At 48.6% G+C, this 15,631-nt stretch overlaps 1 pseudogene; it reads right to left on the bottom strand.

Annotated features, from left to right (window-relative positions):
- LOC131378799 (zinc finger protein 850-like) overlaps positions 1–15,312 on the bottom strand; it is a 44,171-nt pseudogene extending 28,859 nt beyond the window's left edge.
- Positions 15,313–15,631: the final 319 nt, after the last annotated feature.

Genomic DNA, 15,631 nt, shown 5'->3' with positions numbered 1-15,631 from the left:
GTGACAGGCAGGAGCGTGGCCAAAGCGGAGAGTGTCTCCAGGGTGCCACCCCCACACGGCAAACGTCACCAAGCTCGACTCCGCCCACCAGTGGCTCACTGGTCGCGGAACCACCTACACGCGGCGATTCAAACACAGGTGCTGCATTTCTGCAGACGGGCACACATCCAAAATTATATAAAGTTTTACAAATGTACCCATAAATTGAAAGCCTTTTGAGAACTCGACATACTCCGCCAAAGGCAGTGAAAGAAACAGCAAATCCAAATAGTACTGCGAGCGAGCAGATGCCAGCTGTCAACGCGTCATCATCACCTAGGGGCGGGACTGTGAAACCACAACAATCACGACGAGCGTCAGGCACACCAAGTGAAGCACCTTTCAGCAGTGAGATAGCCACGTTGCACCGCTTTTTTCCAGTTTCATACAAAAAATCAACTTCATCAGAACAGCAATTCAAACAAAAGCCAAGAGAACCTTCGTCGATGGTGAGGGACGATGAAGCTGCACAAGAAGAACAAGACGTGTCAATCACTGATGACGACATCATCCGCACCACTGCTTCAGAGGGCATTCCTATCTGGGCAGCAAAAGCATTTGATTTTTCACGACAAGCATCAACATTTTTGTTATCTAAGGACTTTATGAAGCAGTTTTTCCAGCAATTCAGTGAAGCAGCTTCAGAATTCCAACAAGACCCAAAGTCTCCTTTCTCTCAACTTTTTCTTCCGAGGAAAGGTGTTGCAGAGAAATCGGGTGATGCCCAGCAATCCCTAGTTCCTGTTCTTCAAGAAAAGGAAAAGGAAGTGAAACAGAATGAGGTAAAGCTTCAAAAACAGGTAGATCCTGGAAAGGATGAAGCAGCAGTGAAGCTGCAAACACAGCAATTAATTCCAGTGTCAGACGAGACACAGGTTCCTGGTGCACGGGAATTTCTTGCAACAGACTGGACTGAAATAAGAAAGCATGCATTGAAAGGGGAGACGCTTCAGATGGGTTCAAGAAGTGTGGCAATGCCAGTGACTTATGATACACAGGATGCAAACCCAAGATGGGAGCAATTGGATCATGAAGTCGTCAAGGATCTGATGAAAGCCATTCGTGGTAATGGATTGGGGTCTCCACACTTCAAACAACTTTTAAAAGGGACATTTAATATATATGATTTAACACTGTTTGACCTCAAATCCCTTGCTTCAATGATCCTCACTGACTCGCAGTTCATCATCTGGGAAGCAAAATGGAGGAGAGCTCTTAATGAGCTCAGAGACAAATATCAGGGAGGAGCGAATGCAGGCCTCACCGTTGCACAATTGGCCGGTGATCCACCACTTGACAATCCAGCTCATCAAGCCAGGCTTTTTCCTCGAGAAGTGTTGACAGACATCAAGGATGCAGCCAGAAAGGCAATGGTGCAAATTCCATCCACAGGAGTTACAGAAAATAGTTATACAGACATAAAGCAAGGTCCTTCAAAATCTTTCACCTCATTCATCAATCGTCTCACGCAAGCAGTGGACAGGCAAGTCAGTGATGAGGGGGTGAAACCACATTTGATTTGGTGTCTTGCTTTTGCGAATGCCAATCCAGAATGCAAACGTATCATCAGTGCAAAGCCTGGTCAACCCTCTGTGGCAGAAATGATAGAGGCATGCAGCAAGGTGGGAACACCACAGCACGTTGCAACGATTTTGGGAGATCAGGTGGAAAAGGCTGTCAAAGATGCATTTGCGAATTTTCAACAAAGACAGTGCTACAAGTGTGGCAAGAAAGGGCACTTCAAGAAAGACTGTCCAGAACTTGCAGAGATCACAACCTCACTGGATGTTTGTCCAAGGTGCGGTATTCATGCTTGCTGTGCATGAGAACATTGTTGTAACACAGAAAACGTAAGTACTTTGTCTCTCACATCAAGGCTCATTCATCCCTCCTGGGATTTTTAGTAGAAGGTAATGCACATGCAGACAAATTAACCATGCCAATTTCAAGGACTTTACCGAACATTTTTGAACAGGCAAAATTGAGTCACGCATTCTTCCATCAGAATGCTCAAGCACTAATGGAAACTTTTCACATTTCCAAAAGTCAGGCAAAGGAAATCATTAGTGCTTGCCCAGATTGCCAGCTTGTACAGCCTCCTGCTTCTATGGGAGCAGTCAATCCAAGAGGATTGCACAGTTTGCAGTTATAGCAAACTGATGTCACAAAATATCCATCTTTTGGGAAACTCAAAAATGTTCATGTTTCAGTTGACACATTTTCAGATGCAGTCTTTGCATCATTGCACACAGGTGAGACAGCACAACATGCTTGTCGACATTTCTTGCAGGCATTTGCATCTTTGGGTGTGCTGCAAGAAATCAAAACAGATAATGGACCAACATACATAGGGAGAGTGCTTGACAAATTCCTGAAGAGGTGGAGTGTCCAGCATACCTTTGGTATCCCACACTCTCCAACAGGTCAAGCAATCATTGAAAGAACCATTCAAATTAATAACTTCGGGTGAGGGATATGCTTGTGTCTCCACAGCAGTTGGACCAGAAACCGTACCGAGTCCAGACGCAAGCAGAGACGGACCCCAAGACCGGAGGAAGAGAAGTGGGCATGCAGACATGAGCCGGTGTCAAGACAGCAGACATCCCTTCGTTCTACATGCAAAAAGAGACTCTGAGACTTGAGTTTTCTTTGGGGCTTGGGTGGTGTTGCATTTTTAGGGATTCCCATGAGAAAAAGGCATTGAAAATGAAAGAACTATCCTTGTGCCTCATTCTCTCCTTGGTTGCCTTGAGCAATGCGGCAGTTTTGCCCGTGGCTCAACCAAAAGAGAATGTTTGGAAAACTCTAGCCAATGTATCAGGTTTGGATACCATCTTCCTGACACACTCAAGACCAGAGAAACCTTTCTCAACATGTTTAGTGGAGTTGACAGTGAGCAAATCGCCGATTCCAGAGAACATCCCTCCAGTGATTTCAAAGTCCATTGTAAACCCAGTGGACCGATGGGATGTTTGGACGAAATTCCTTCCTGTGGCTCCTTTTGAACCCCAGGAACTGGAAATTCTTGGATCAGTCCAAATGCAATTTTGTGTGAAATTCGGCCTTTCTGGAGTGGCACAAAATAAAACTATAGACATCACTCCAAACCTCAATTTTTACAGAAATTCATTGTCTTGGTGTCATTACACTAAGATGCTGGAAAGACCATCCAACCATGTCCCAGCTCAGTTGCCAAAGGGAAATTTTTCTCATTTGTGGGGACAAAATTTGGCCCGCAATCACCGCGAATGCCACAGGTGGTCCATGCAGCATTGGAATGCTTTCATTGCTAACACCCGACATGACACTGATGAGAAAACTAAAACAGAGAGGGAAAAGGTCTGTTCAAATGTATGATCCAAATTGTGATGATGATGTTCACACATGGAGCAAGGCTCAGAGAATTGCGGTTGCACTTTTTTCACCACAGTCAGCATCAGGAGCAGCCTTGACACAATTGGATCGGGTGGGTTGTTGGCTGAGCAAACATGCCTGAGCCATCTCTCTTGCACTGAGTGACATGTTGTTAGACATTGACAGTGTAAGACGAGCAAGTCTCCAAAACAGGGCAGCGATTGATGATCTTTTGCTGACCCACAGGCATGGGTGTGAGGAATTTGAGGGAATGTGCTGCATGAATTTGTCGGATCATTCCAAATCCATTCATGAGAACATCAGGCAATTGCAGGAGAGTGTGAACAAACTTGGAGAGGTAACTGGATCATGGATGGATGGTTTGTTCAATTTGTTTGACCTTTCGACATTGTGGAAGGATATTTTGAAAATAGTTATATATATTTTAGTAGGGCTTGCATCATTTTGCAGTGTTTGTTTCTATGTATACGGCAAGCCATGGACAGAATGGCCAAGGAGGCGTTTTTGGTTCAAACAGGAGGGGGAAATGTTGGAGTCCAGGGCATTCCTTTGGCTGCCCTGGAGGGTCAGGGACCTGGACAGGGGGGTCTGGGACCCGGACAGGGGGGTCTGGGACCCCAGCCCAGAGCTCAGAGAGACACTGGATTTGATCTCAGTCCATGGGAAAAACTTCCTACACTGAGAGAGGGTTTGCAGGCCACAAGAGTGTGAAAAATAGTAGTTTAGCTTATCACAGGGTGAAAAAACAGTAAATCTAGATTTCTAGCATTGAAGTGAATGAAGGCAAGATGGAGAATTTGGGGCATTGTCTCCTTCTTCTTCATTCTCCTTCCCTCACTCCATTTCAGCAGTGATGTGGCACAAAGTAGTTAGTGAGGATTGGGTCAGAGTAAAGATGACCTTTTTAGTAATAGTGATAGACATTGGTAAGAAATAGTTAATAAAAAATACATAGCAATTAGTATAAAAGATAAGGACCGCCCAGAGGCAGGAGGAGAGATGTGAGAAGTCCATGCAGCTGCAAACATCTTGTTGGACTGAGAAAATTGTAAGATAATAAACAAAGTATGCAACCTTGAAAAATCTAAACCTGAAGACTCCGTCCCTTCCTTCGGTTTGGCTCAGAGCTGTACAGGGGGGCAAAAGACTCTGAAACCATCCGAAAAACGGGGAAAGCCCCGACACACCTACAGGAAATCAAGGGGTTTTATATGGTACTTCCCAAAGTTGCAGCTAACAATTTCAGTGGTCAGAACAGATGTCAATATTCCAACTAACTCTCTGATAAGTCTCTGTCTCTTCCAAAGCAATTCCCAGGTCCTGACCAGGAGAATTATTTTACATTCTTTTATAACTAAAAAGCTAAACTGTACTAACCCATGACAATCCACCCCTCGACTTTGGGAATACACATATAAACCCATTACTAAGGTTACATATAATATACAACTTTATCTATTTAAAGCAATAAAACTATTCCACCCCTACACATTTTACTATAATTCTACTTAATTAATAGTTTGCTTTTAGATTCTCCTAGTCAATCTTATCTCACAACTTTGTCAATTGCCCACATTCTCCACCAATTGTCATAGGTTTAATTTTAAACTGGGCAGAAACACTAATCAATGTAGTGGTTTCACGTTCGCTAAATTTTGGTCTTGGTACTTACTCTTTTTGTGAGAGAGAGACTAGGAGAAAAACAAAGCAGGCTCAACCTTAAAATTAACAAATAGTTTATTAACATACACTAAAAGAATAGAAAAAAACAGAAAGTTGGAAAAAACCTAAAATGGAATGAAACTTCAAAAAACACTTTTCCCTCCCCTTACAAACTGTTCACTTTCTTACAAAACAACATAAAGAGACAAAACTTGTAATTTTCATTCAGTTTTACTATCTGATAATAGTCTTTCATTATTTCGTTAGGGGAAGAGTATCCCTTTGAGTCATGGATCCCACTGACAACTTAGAACAGTTTTCTTGTGGGTTTTAAACTGTCACAAAAACAACCGCCCGGAGAAACCTGCCTTTGTGACCTTCCCAGGAGCAGTTTCCCAAGCTGCTTATGGGTCATGGGTCTTAGACTTTTGCATACTGGGGTGTTACCTTTTAAAGATTAATAACTCCAAAGCAAAGGATTCTTCACTTCAAGGTACAGATATCTTCTCACTTCTTCACTGGCGCAGGGGGTTTCTCATCTTTATCTCTGTTCAAGCATCATATAGGATATTACTTAAGTTCATCACAAACACCTTTGCTTAAATCTACACACAAATTAGAACAATAATCTCCCCAAATGCATATTTTTCTCATTATTTAAAGGAATGACCTAAATATAGAGTTCATTTCCATGGCTCAAGTAAGAATAGAACAACCAACTCTTCAGCCCTCTGTCCTAATAGTCTTTTCACTCTTGCTTTACTGACTTCATCCTGCTGTTCTTTATGTTCACTCTGTCCTTTCTTACTCGCTCAGAGAAGGGCTAAGCTCTGGAAGCTTCATGTTGCTAAGAAAGAGTTAAATCTGCTCAGAGTCTTTGTTTTTTCCTCTGTGGCTCGTGGTGTTAGATGTTCAAGGCTGAGCTGATGAGGGAGGAAGAACTCACAGAAACATCAGAGATCGGAGCACTCGGCAGTCTAGATCACAAAAAAACAGGCAGGATCATAAATGCTTTCTCAGCCCACCCCTCGGTGTAAATTGGGGTGGCCTCGGCCCAAATATTGCCCATAGCTCCCATCAGGGGCCCAGCAGAGATTTTTCTCTGCTCCAAGGAAGTTTAAAGAAAGTAGCTGTTACAAAACAGCAACTTCTCCTTCCCCCCACTTCACCCGGGAGCCGATGGAATCCGGCCAGGCCTCAGGCCAGCTCCCCCCGAAAAAGGGAGGGAGCAGCAGCCCCAGCTCGATGTTACCTGTCTCTCTCTGGCCAAAGGAAGAAAGAAAAGAACCCACCTACAGGAAATCAAGGGGTTTTATATAGTACTTCCCAAAGTTGCAGCTAACAATTTCAGTGGTCATAATAGATGTCAATATTCTAACTAACTCTCTGATAGGTCTCTGTCTCTTCCAAAACACTTCCCAGGTCCTGACCTGGAGAAGTATTTTACATTCTTTTATAACTAAAAAACCAAACTGTACTAACCCATGAGACCTAGTTCCTAAATGCTCATGGCCCCTCACAACCCTTCATGGCCAATTATAAACCCCTTATGGCCCCTCACATCCCCTCACATCCCCTCACATGCCCTCATGGCCCTTCAAACCCTCAGGCACGGGCTCCTCCCACAGGAGAAGGGGTCGGGCCCTGCTTGTTCTCCTTTCATTTCGGTCCCTTCACAGCCATGAGTAAAGAAAGGCTGAAATGGAGCCTTTCCCCAGCGTTTCCCTCGGGGTTCATTGCGGCTGAAGCTGTGTGCTGGCGCTGGCCCCAGCGCGAACATCCCTGCAGCCCCCCAGGCCTTTGCTGTCCCCCCGTGTCCATTCCCTGTCCCCGAGTCCCGCCCGGCTCTGGCAGCAGCAGGAGCCGCAGCGCAGCGGGCGCCGGCCCGGCCCAGCCGGGGCTCCCGGGCAGGAGCAGCAGCAGCGCCGGCCCCTTCCCACCTGCTCCTGCCTCGCCTTCCAAGGGCTTTTTCCAGCTGAATGCTGGAGTAGGGCAACAATCACCCACAAACAGCCCTGATTCCTCAGGGCCCGGCTGTGCTGCCCTGACCCAGCCTCCAGAGAAAGAAAGGATCGGGTTCCAGTGCTGCTTTCAGCACTGTTTTACTCACCCTGAGGTGACAGCAGGAGGCTGCTGCTGCCTTTGCCTTGAGAATTGTAAATCATGGCTGTTCTTGCCCCTCTTTAGGCTGCCACTTGAATTTTATTTGTAAAACTGCCATTGCCTTTTTTGATCAGTGCCACCCAGAGCATTTTCACAGAATTACACAGAATCACAGAATGTCTAGGTTGGATGAGACCTTCAAGATCACCGAGTCCAACCCATGCCCTAACACCTTAACTAGATCATGGCATCGAGTGCCACATGCCCTCCTCTGGACACGCTCAAGCATCTCAACATCCTTCCTAAACTGAGGGGCCCAGAACTGGACACAATACTCAAGGTGTGGCCTGACCAGTGCAGAGTACAGGGGAAGAATGACCTCCCTGCTCCTGCTGGCCACACCATTCCTGATCCAGGCCAGGATGTCATTGGCCCTCTTGGCCACCTGGGCACACTGCTGGCTCATGTTCAGCCAGCTGCTGACCAGTACCCCCAGGTCCCTTTCCTCCTGGGCACTGTCCAGCCACACCGTCCCCAGCCTATAACACTGCAGGGGGTTATTGTGGCCAAAGTGCAGGACTCGGCACTTGGACTTATTAAACTTCATCTTGTTAGACTCTGCCCACCCATGCAACTGTTCCAGATCTCTCTGTAGAGCCATCCTATCTTCCAACAGATTGACACACGCTCCCAGCTTAGTGTCATCTGCAAATTTACTAATCAAAGATTCAATACCCTCATTCATGTCATCAATAAAAATATTGAACAGAACTGGCCCCAGCACAGACCCCTGAGGGACGCCACTGGTGACTGGCCGCCAGCTGCATGCAGCACCGTTCACCACCACTCTCTGTGCCTGGCCATCCAGCCAGTTCCTAACCCAGCACAGAGGGCTCCTGTCCAAGCCATGGGCTGCCAGCTTATCCAGGAGTATGCTGTGAGAGACAGTGTCAAAGGCCTTGCTGAAATCCAAATAGACAACATCCACAGCCCTTCCTGCATCCACCAGGTGGGTCACCTGGTGGTCAGGTTGGTCAAACATGACCTACCTCTCCTAAACCTGTGCTGGCTGGGTCTGAGACCCTGGCCATCCTGTAAATTCTGTGTGATGACACTCAGTATAAACTGTTCCATTATCTTGCTAGGTACTGAGGTCAGGCTGACTGGTCTGTAATTACCAGGATCCTCCTTTGCACCCTTTTTGTGAATGGGTGTCACATTGGCCAGCTTCCAGTCATCTGGAACCTCACCAGTGAGCCAGGACTGATGGTAGATGATGGAGAGTGGCTTCACAAGCTCATCTGCCAACTCCCTCATCACCCTGGGATGGATCCCATCTGGGCCCACGGATTTATGGGTATCCAAGCATCTCAGCAGTTCTCTGACTGCCTCCTCTTGGATAAAGGGGGGACCATTCTATTCTCTGACTCCATCAACCAACCCAAGAGAACAGTTGTCTTGGAGGCAAGTTGTCTTCCCACTGAAAACTGAGGCAAAGGGGGCATTAAGCACTTCTGCCTTCTCCTCATCTGCAGTTACTAAGTTCCCTCCCTCATCCAATAGAGAACAAAGGTTGGCCTTACCCTTCCATTTAGCATTAATATATTTGTAGAAGCATTTTTTATTATCTTTTACAGACGTCGCCATTTTTAGTTCAAACTGAGCTTTGGCCTTCCTAATTTTTTCCTACATGCTCTAGCAGCCCCCTTAAATACTTCCTGAGAGACCTGAGCCTCCTTTCAAAGATGAGACAGCCTCTTTTTATTTCTAAGTTCCTTCAAAATCTCCTTGCCCATCCAGGCCGGACGTTTACCTTGTTGACTCATCTTTTGGCACACAGGGATATTCTGTTCCTGTGTCCTCAAAATCTCTGCTTTGAAGCACACCCAGCTTGCCTGAACCCCTTTGCTTTTAAGGGCTGCTTCCCAAGGAACTCTCTGAATAAGTCTCCTAAACAGGCCAAAGTCTGCCCTCTGGAAATTCAATGTAAGAATCTTACTGGTGTTCCTCCTGATTTCACCAAATATTGAGAACTCTATAATTTCATGATCACTCTGCCCCAATAGACCTCCAACCACCACATCTCCCACCAGCCCACCTCTATTTGCAAACAGCAGATCTAACATAGTCCTTCCCCTGGTGGGCTCACCCACCAGCTGTGACAAAAAGTTGTCCTCCATGCACTCTAAAAATGTCCTGGACTGCCTCTTTTCTGCTGTATTAAGTTCCCAGCAGATGTCTGGCAGGTTGAAGTCACCCACAAGAACAAGGACTGATGATCCTGAAACATTCTCCAGCTGCTTATAAAATAATTTGTCCACCTCTTCCTCCTTGTTGGGTGAACCATAACAGATGCCCAGTAAGATGTGAGCCTTGTTGGCTTTCCCCTTAATTCTTAGCCATAGGCATTCAACTCCATTTCATTAGTTTCAGTATTTATGGTGTCAAAAGCCTTCTTAATATAAACTCCATGAGGAGCCTGTGCTGGGTATGGACACATTAATGCTTCGAGACACTTTGGGCTTTGCTTCTGACTGTCACTCATGGAAAGGTTTGTGCAATCTCCTCTCAGGCCCTGAGGTTCCAGGGCTCAGAACCAAGTGCACCACCGGACTCATCAGGATCAGGTCCTGACAAACCATGGCTGTGCCTTGATTTCCCTCTGGTCTACTGCCATTCATTAGGAAGTTTTCCTGCTGCACTTATGGAGAAATATTTCAAAGAGTTTCAAATAAACCCACCTTCCTATTGTTAAGGGTGTATTTTTCTCTTTACGGAAGAGGTGATTGCAACATTCTGTGATTGATACTGACCCAGGGACTCCCAAGGAGGTCTGGCCTGGTCAGAGAAGCTGTGCCTTGAGGTCTGACCCAGTGTGGACAACCTTGCTCCACATCCCCCAACCCCCTCCTATCTTTCCTCACTCACCTGGGACCTGCTTTGCTCAGAGAACTGGCTGCACTCAGACAAAGAGGAGCTTTCTTCCTTTTTTAGCAATCTAAAACTCCTAAGTTTCAGGCAATCTCCTCTAGTGTGTGCCAAGCCCAAGGTGCCACCAAGGGGGTTGCCACTCCCCAAGGCAGAACCAAGCAAGGAGTGTTTTAGACACACAGGAAGTTCTGCAATAAACACAAATCCAGAGTTGGCTGAAGCCAGAAATAGACCAGCTCCTGAAGGACAGACACGCTTTGAACTCCTTGCAGCTCAAAGCTCCAGGTGGGTGATTGGGAGGTGTGTGAGTGAGGCAAGAGTGAGGGGAAGGGAAATGCAGAGAGCCCTGGAAGGTTGCCCTGTGTGCAGACAGGCTGTGGGGAAGGGCCCTGCAGCCCTGCCCTGGGCCAGGAGTGAGGGTGGATCATCATCCCAACCTGCCCTGGGCCATTGCAAGGGGCTGTGGCCATGGACACTGCACTGACCCCACTGCACCAGCCCCTTGCTCAGGGCTGGTGTCACTGCCCAGAGCCAGAGGGGATCCCTTGCTGGGGGCTTGTGCCACGGCCACCTGCCCTGTGCCGCGCTGGCTGCTCAGGTGCCATGGAACCAGCAGCAAACGCCACTGCCAGGGCCAAAGGCCAGCTCAGCCAGACAGAAAGGGGCAGTGCTGGGCACTGCTTCCATGGCAGCCCTCACTGGGACACCACACCTGGGTCACCTGTCATGGCAATTGCCATGGAAACCCAACTGATTGGAAATGCAATGGTGGACAAAGCTTTTAGTGGGGCCTGTCCCAATAGGACAAAGAGTGGTGGTTTTAAACTAAAAGAAGGGAGGTTCAGATAAAGAGAGATAAGGAAGAAAATTTTGATGATGACGTTGGTGATACATTAGGACAGGTTCCTAGGGAGTTCCTCACTGCCCCATCCCTGGAAACATCCAAGTCCAGCTGGGACCAGGCTCTGAACAACCTGATCTGGTGAAAGATGTCCCTGCTCATGGCAGGGGTTTGGATGAGATGAGCACTGCAGAGCTCTTCCCATCCAAACCATTCCAGGATTGCATGGGGAGAAGGGGCTGCTCACTGGACTCCATCCACTCCCTTGACTCCTCCTTGTCTCTGCTGGAGCCCACATCCAGCAGCCAAAGCCAGCCCCTTCTCTGGCCTTTCCCTGCCCTGCCCCAGGGGCTGACAGAGCCAGGCTGGCACAGGTGACCTTTAGGCTTTGCAGGGCTCAGGCACAGCGGCTGGGACAGAGTCAGGGCTGAGGTCACACTCTGTGGGCTGGGGCAGAGCCCAGCCAGAAATGAGCCCTGGAGCAGCAGCTCTGCAGTGGTGGCCACCAGGCCGCCTTGCCAAGGGAGGCTTCTGGCCATGGCCTGGAAGCAGCTGCTGCTGCCAAGGTGCCTTTGGTGCCTCAGGCTCTCCCTGGCACAGCTCCCAGCACGGCACTCTGCACTTGTGCCCGAGGCCTTCACTGTGTTGGGGCTGGCCTGGGGCTTTTCCTGCAGCGGGATCTGCCCTGGTCCTGGCACAGGAAAGGCAGTTCCTGCTGGAGCAGGAGGCTCTGCCTGCAATGAACTCAAACAAGTGTAAAAAAGGCCTATTTACTTCAGAATTGCTTTCTAGAGCATGATATTCTAGTAATTGTAATAGCTCCTATACTGTGGAGTAAATAACTCTTTCTTTTATTTACTCTGTAGTGTGAATAAATCTTTCTGTCCATTCCTGATCTGAATCAATCATAGTTGTGTTTTTATAAATATATCTGGTATTCCATTGTTAATCCTGTGGGACAAATTGCATTGCAGTTCAATCCCACCTGTACAATCTTTTACACATAAACCTCTGACCAAATGGGGGGTTGGGATTGGATCCAGCCACTCCCAGTCTCCTCTCTTAGATGGAATCTTAAAAGTCTAGGCATCCTGGAGGAGTCTGGGGAACCATGGTGGCTGTTGGGTGTCATTTCTCCACCTCATGACTCAGCAGGAGTTTCTCCAATGAAGATATAAAGCTTTTGCCTGAAGCTCCCACTCTGCCCATGACAGGAACCCCTGTGAGTGTCTGGGACATCCCGGCTCTTTGGCAGCCTGGGGACTCCTGGGATGTCACCGTGGGGCCCCTGTGAGTGCCTGTGACAGATCGGTGCCTTTGCAGCCCAAGGTCCCCTGGGATGTCACCATGGAATGGCTGTGACTGCCTCTGACCACAGGGCTCTTGACCATCCCCAGAAACCCCTGGGAGGTCTCCATGGAGCCCCTGTCTCTGCCTGTGACATTCCAGCTCTGGAACAGCCTGGAGACTCTTGGAAAGTCCCCATGGAACCCCTCTGAGGGCCTCTGACTACTTGGTTCCTTAGGAGGCAACCTGTTGGAGTCCAGGGCATTTCTTTGGCTGCCTTGGGGGGTCAGAGACCAGGACAGGGGGGTCTGGGACCCTGGCCCAGAGCCCAGAGGGACATTGGCTTTGATCTCAGTCCATGGGAAAGGCTTCCTGCACTGTGGGAAGGATTGCAAGCCAAAAGAGTGTGAAAGATAGTAGTTTAGCTTATCACAGGGTGGGAAAACAGTTGGTTTGGGTTTTTAGTATTGAAGTGAATGCGAGCAAGATGGAGGATTTGGGGTGTTGTCTCCTGCTTCTTCTTTCTTCTTCCCTCACTCCATTTTCTGCAGTGACGGTGGCACAAAATAGTTTAAAGAGATTGGGTCAAAGTAGAGATGACCTTTTTAGTATAAGTGATAGGTATTGGCAAATAATGATAAATAAAGAATACGTAGCAATTAGTATAAAAGATAGCAACAGCCCAGTGCGAGAAGGAGTCACCAGATGCACAGGCAGCTGCACAGACCTTAGTTGGGCACTGAGAAATTTGTAAGATAAGAAACAATAAACGAAGCGCGCAGCCGTGAAAAATCAGAACCTGAAGACTCCGTCTCTTTCTTGCGTTTGGCTCAGAGCTTAGCAGAGGACGAAAAGACTCTAAAACCACCTGAATTTCGGAGCAAGAAATCCCAAGAAGACCCCACCCCATCACCCCAATCCCAACCCAAATCCATCCCACCCCTGCCATCCCAGGCCCTATTTCCCCAATTTCACACTTCCCAAACCGCATCCCACCCATCCTGTCCCACCCATTGCCCACCTCAGCCCTCCTGATTTTCACCCTACTTCACCCATTCCCCTTCCAACCCCATCCCTCCCTCAGGGGGTGTGCAATCAAGTAATTTTTTTGGTGAGATTGTGTAGTTTTAGCATGAAGTGGTTTTGAGGTGACAGATCAAACCCTCTCATCTCTCTGAGCACCCAGAAATGGAGACCACCACCAAATACCCCACAAACCCCCAATTCCTCCCCAATATCTCCTTGAGTCCCAGATTGCCCTGAAACACTAGTAAAACATGAGGCTTTAGCTGCCTTTGATGAATCTGTTGATTTTTATCCCCAGTTTTGTCTCTTTTAAAGGGATGAAGATGAATCAAATGAATATTAGGGACCACCAAAGAAAAGGACCACCAGCCCAGTGTCTTTCCAGTGCGGATCGCTGGGAACGTGGCTCACCAGTTCTCTGCCCAATGTGGGTCCTCTGAAGCAGGACTAAGTTGGAGCACTGCACAAAGCTCTTCCTGCAGCTGAGGCACTCTTAGGCCTTCCCTTACTGGTGTCTCCGTTGGTGTCTGCTCAAGTGAGAGCTCCTGGACAAGCTCTTCCCACAAGCGGGACATTCGTAGGGCCATTCCCTGGTTTGGATGCTCAGGATCAGGTGGATCAGGTGGGAGCTTATGCTGAAGCTCATCCCATATTCCCCACACTCGTCGGGCCTCTCCCTGGTGTGGATCATTTGATGGATGACCAGTTGGAAAATCTGGTGGAAGCCCTTCCTGCATTCCGCACACTTGTAGGGCATTTCCCCAGTGTGGATATGCTGGTGAATGATGAGGGTGGAGTTGTGCTTGAAGCCCTTCCTGCAGTTGTGGCAGCGGAAGGGCCTCTTCTTTGTGTGAATCCGCTTGTGCACAAGGTGACTGGAGCTTCTCTGAAACCTCGGGGCACTTGTCAGGTCTCTCCCCGGTGTGGATCTTTAGGTGGATAATCAGTTTGGATCTCTGGATGAAGCCCTTCCCACATTCCCCACACTTGTAGCGTCTTTCCCCAGTGTGGATCCTCTGGTGGCAGATCAGGTGGGACCTCTGGCTGAAGCTCTTCCCGCATTCCCCGCACTCATAGGGCCTCTCCCCAGTGTGGATCTTTAGGTGGATGATCAGTTTGGACCTCTGGTTGAAGCCCTTCCCACATTCCCCACACCTGTATGGCCTTTCCTCAGCATGGATATTCTGGTGGCAAATCAAGTGGGAGTGCTGGCTGAAGCTCTTCCCACACTGCTCACACTGGTAGGGCCGTTCCCTGGTGTGGATCCTCTGGTGTCGGATCAGGATGGAGCAGTGGCTGAAGCTCATCCCACATTCTCCACACTCGTAGGGCCTCTCTCCAGTGTGGATGCGCCGGTGGGCCACAAGGGTGGAATTGTGCTTGAAGCCCTTCCCACATTCCCCACATTTGTAGGGCCTCTCCCCAGTGTGGATCCTCTGGTGGCGGATCAGGTGGGAGCTCTGGCTGAAGCTCTTCCCGCATTCCCCGCACTCATAGGGCCTCTCTCCAGTGTGGATGCGCCGGTGGGTCACAAGGGTGGAGTTGTGCTTGAAGCCCTTCCCACATTCCCCACACTTGAAGGGCTGATCCCCAGTTTGGATCATCTGGTGCTGGATCAGGTGGGAGCTCTGGCTGAAGTTCTGTCCATCTTCCTGGCACAGTCCAGGTCTTCCATTCTCCAAGCACCCTGCGATGGGTTTGGAAGCCCTCCTCATGCAGGATCTCTGGGGCTTTTCCTTCCCATTGGATTCCTGCAACATGGAGCTGCTCAAGACGGCCTCTTCCACAAGGTCCTGCCCTCGGGATTTGTCCTCCTGGGTCTCCATTCTCATCTCCTTTTCTGGGGGAGGAAGGACAAGGAGAGGATGGGATTTGCCTCCATGCCTGAGAGAAGGGGAAGGAGATCCTCCCAGTGCATGCCCGGCAGGACGGCGTCGGCAGCGGGGTTGTCCTGCAGCCAGGGGCCATGCTGGGCTGGGAGATGGAGCAGGAGAGAGGGGGAAAGGGGCACTGACTTCCTCCTCACCTGCCTGGCTGTCCTGGAGCATCTTCCTTGCAGCCTAACCTAAAAAATTAAAAATTAAACTAAAAATGCAATACTAAAATACAAAAATTCTGAGAGAGTCAGAATCCAACCTGACACTCGGGTAGTCAGGGTGTTGCTAGCAGTCCAATCAAATCGTGGCTGCAGTCCTCCTGGAGTGACAGGTGTGGTTTTGTTGAAGCAATGATCTTGTAGAAGGGTGTAGTTTTCCTCTGAAGGTCCAGTGGTGGTGCAGATGAGTCTGGTCTTCCTCTGGGAATCCAGTGGAAACCAGGCTGCTTCTGGTGCTTTAAATCTCAGATTATATCCAAGTTGGGAATGCT

Source organism: Hirundo rustica, unplaced genomic scaffold (assembly GCF_015227805.2).
Source record: "Hirundo rustica isolate bHirRus1 unplaced genomic scaffold, bHirRus1.pri.v3 scaffold_269_arrow_ctg1, whole genome shotgun sequence".
NCBI classification, from domain to species: Eukaryota; Metazoa; Chordata; class Aves; order Passeriformes; family Hirundinidae; genus Hirundo; species Hirundo rustica.
Note: the sequence above shows the minus strand (reverse complement) of the source record. Positions and strands in the feature narration are given on the sequence as shown.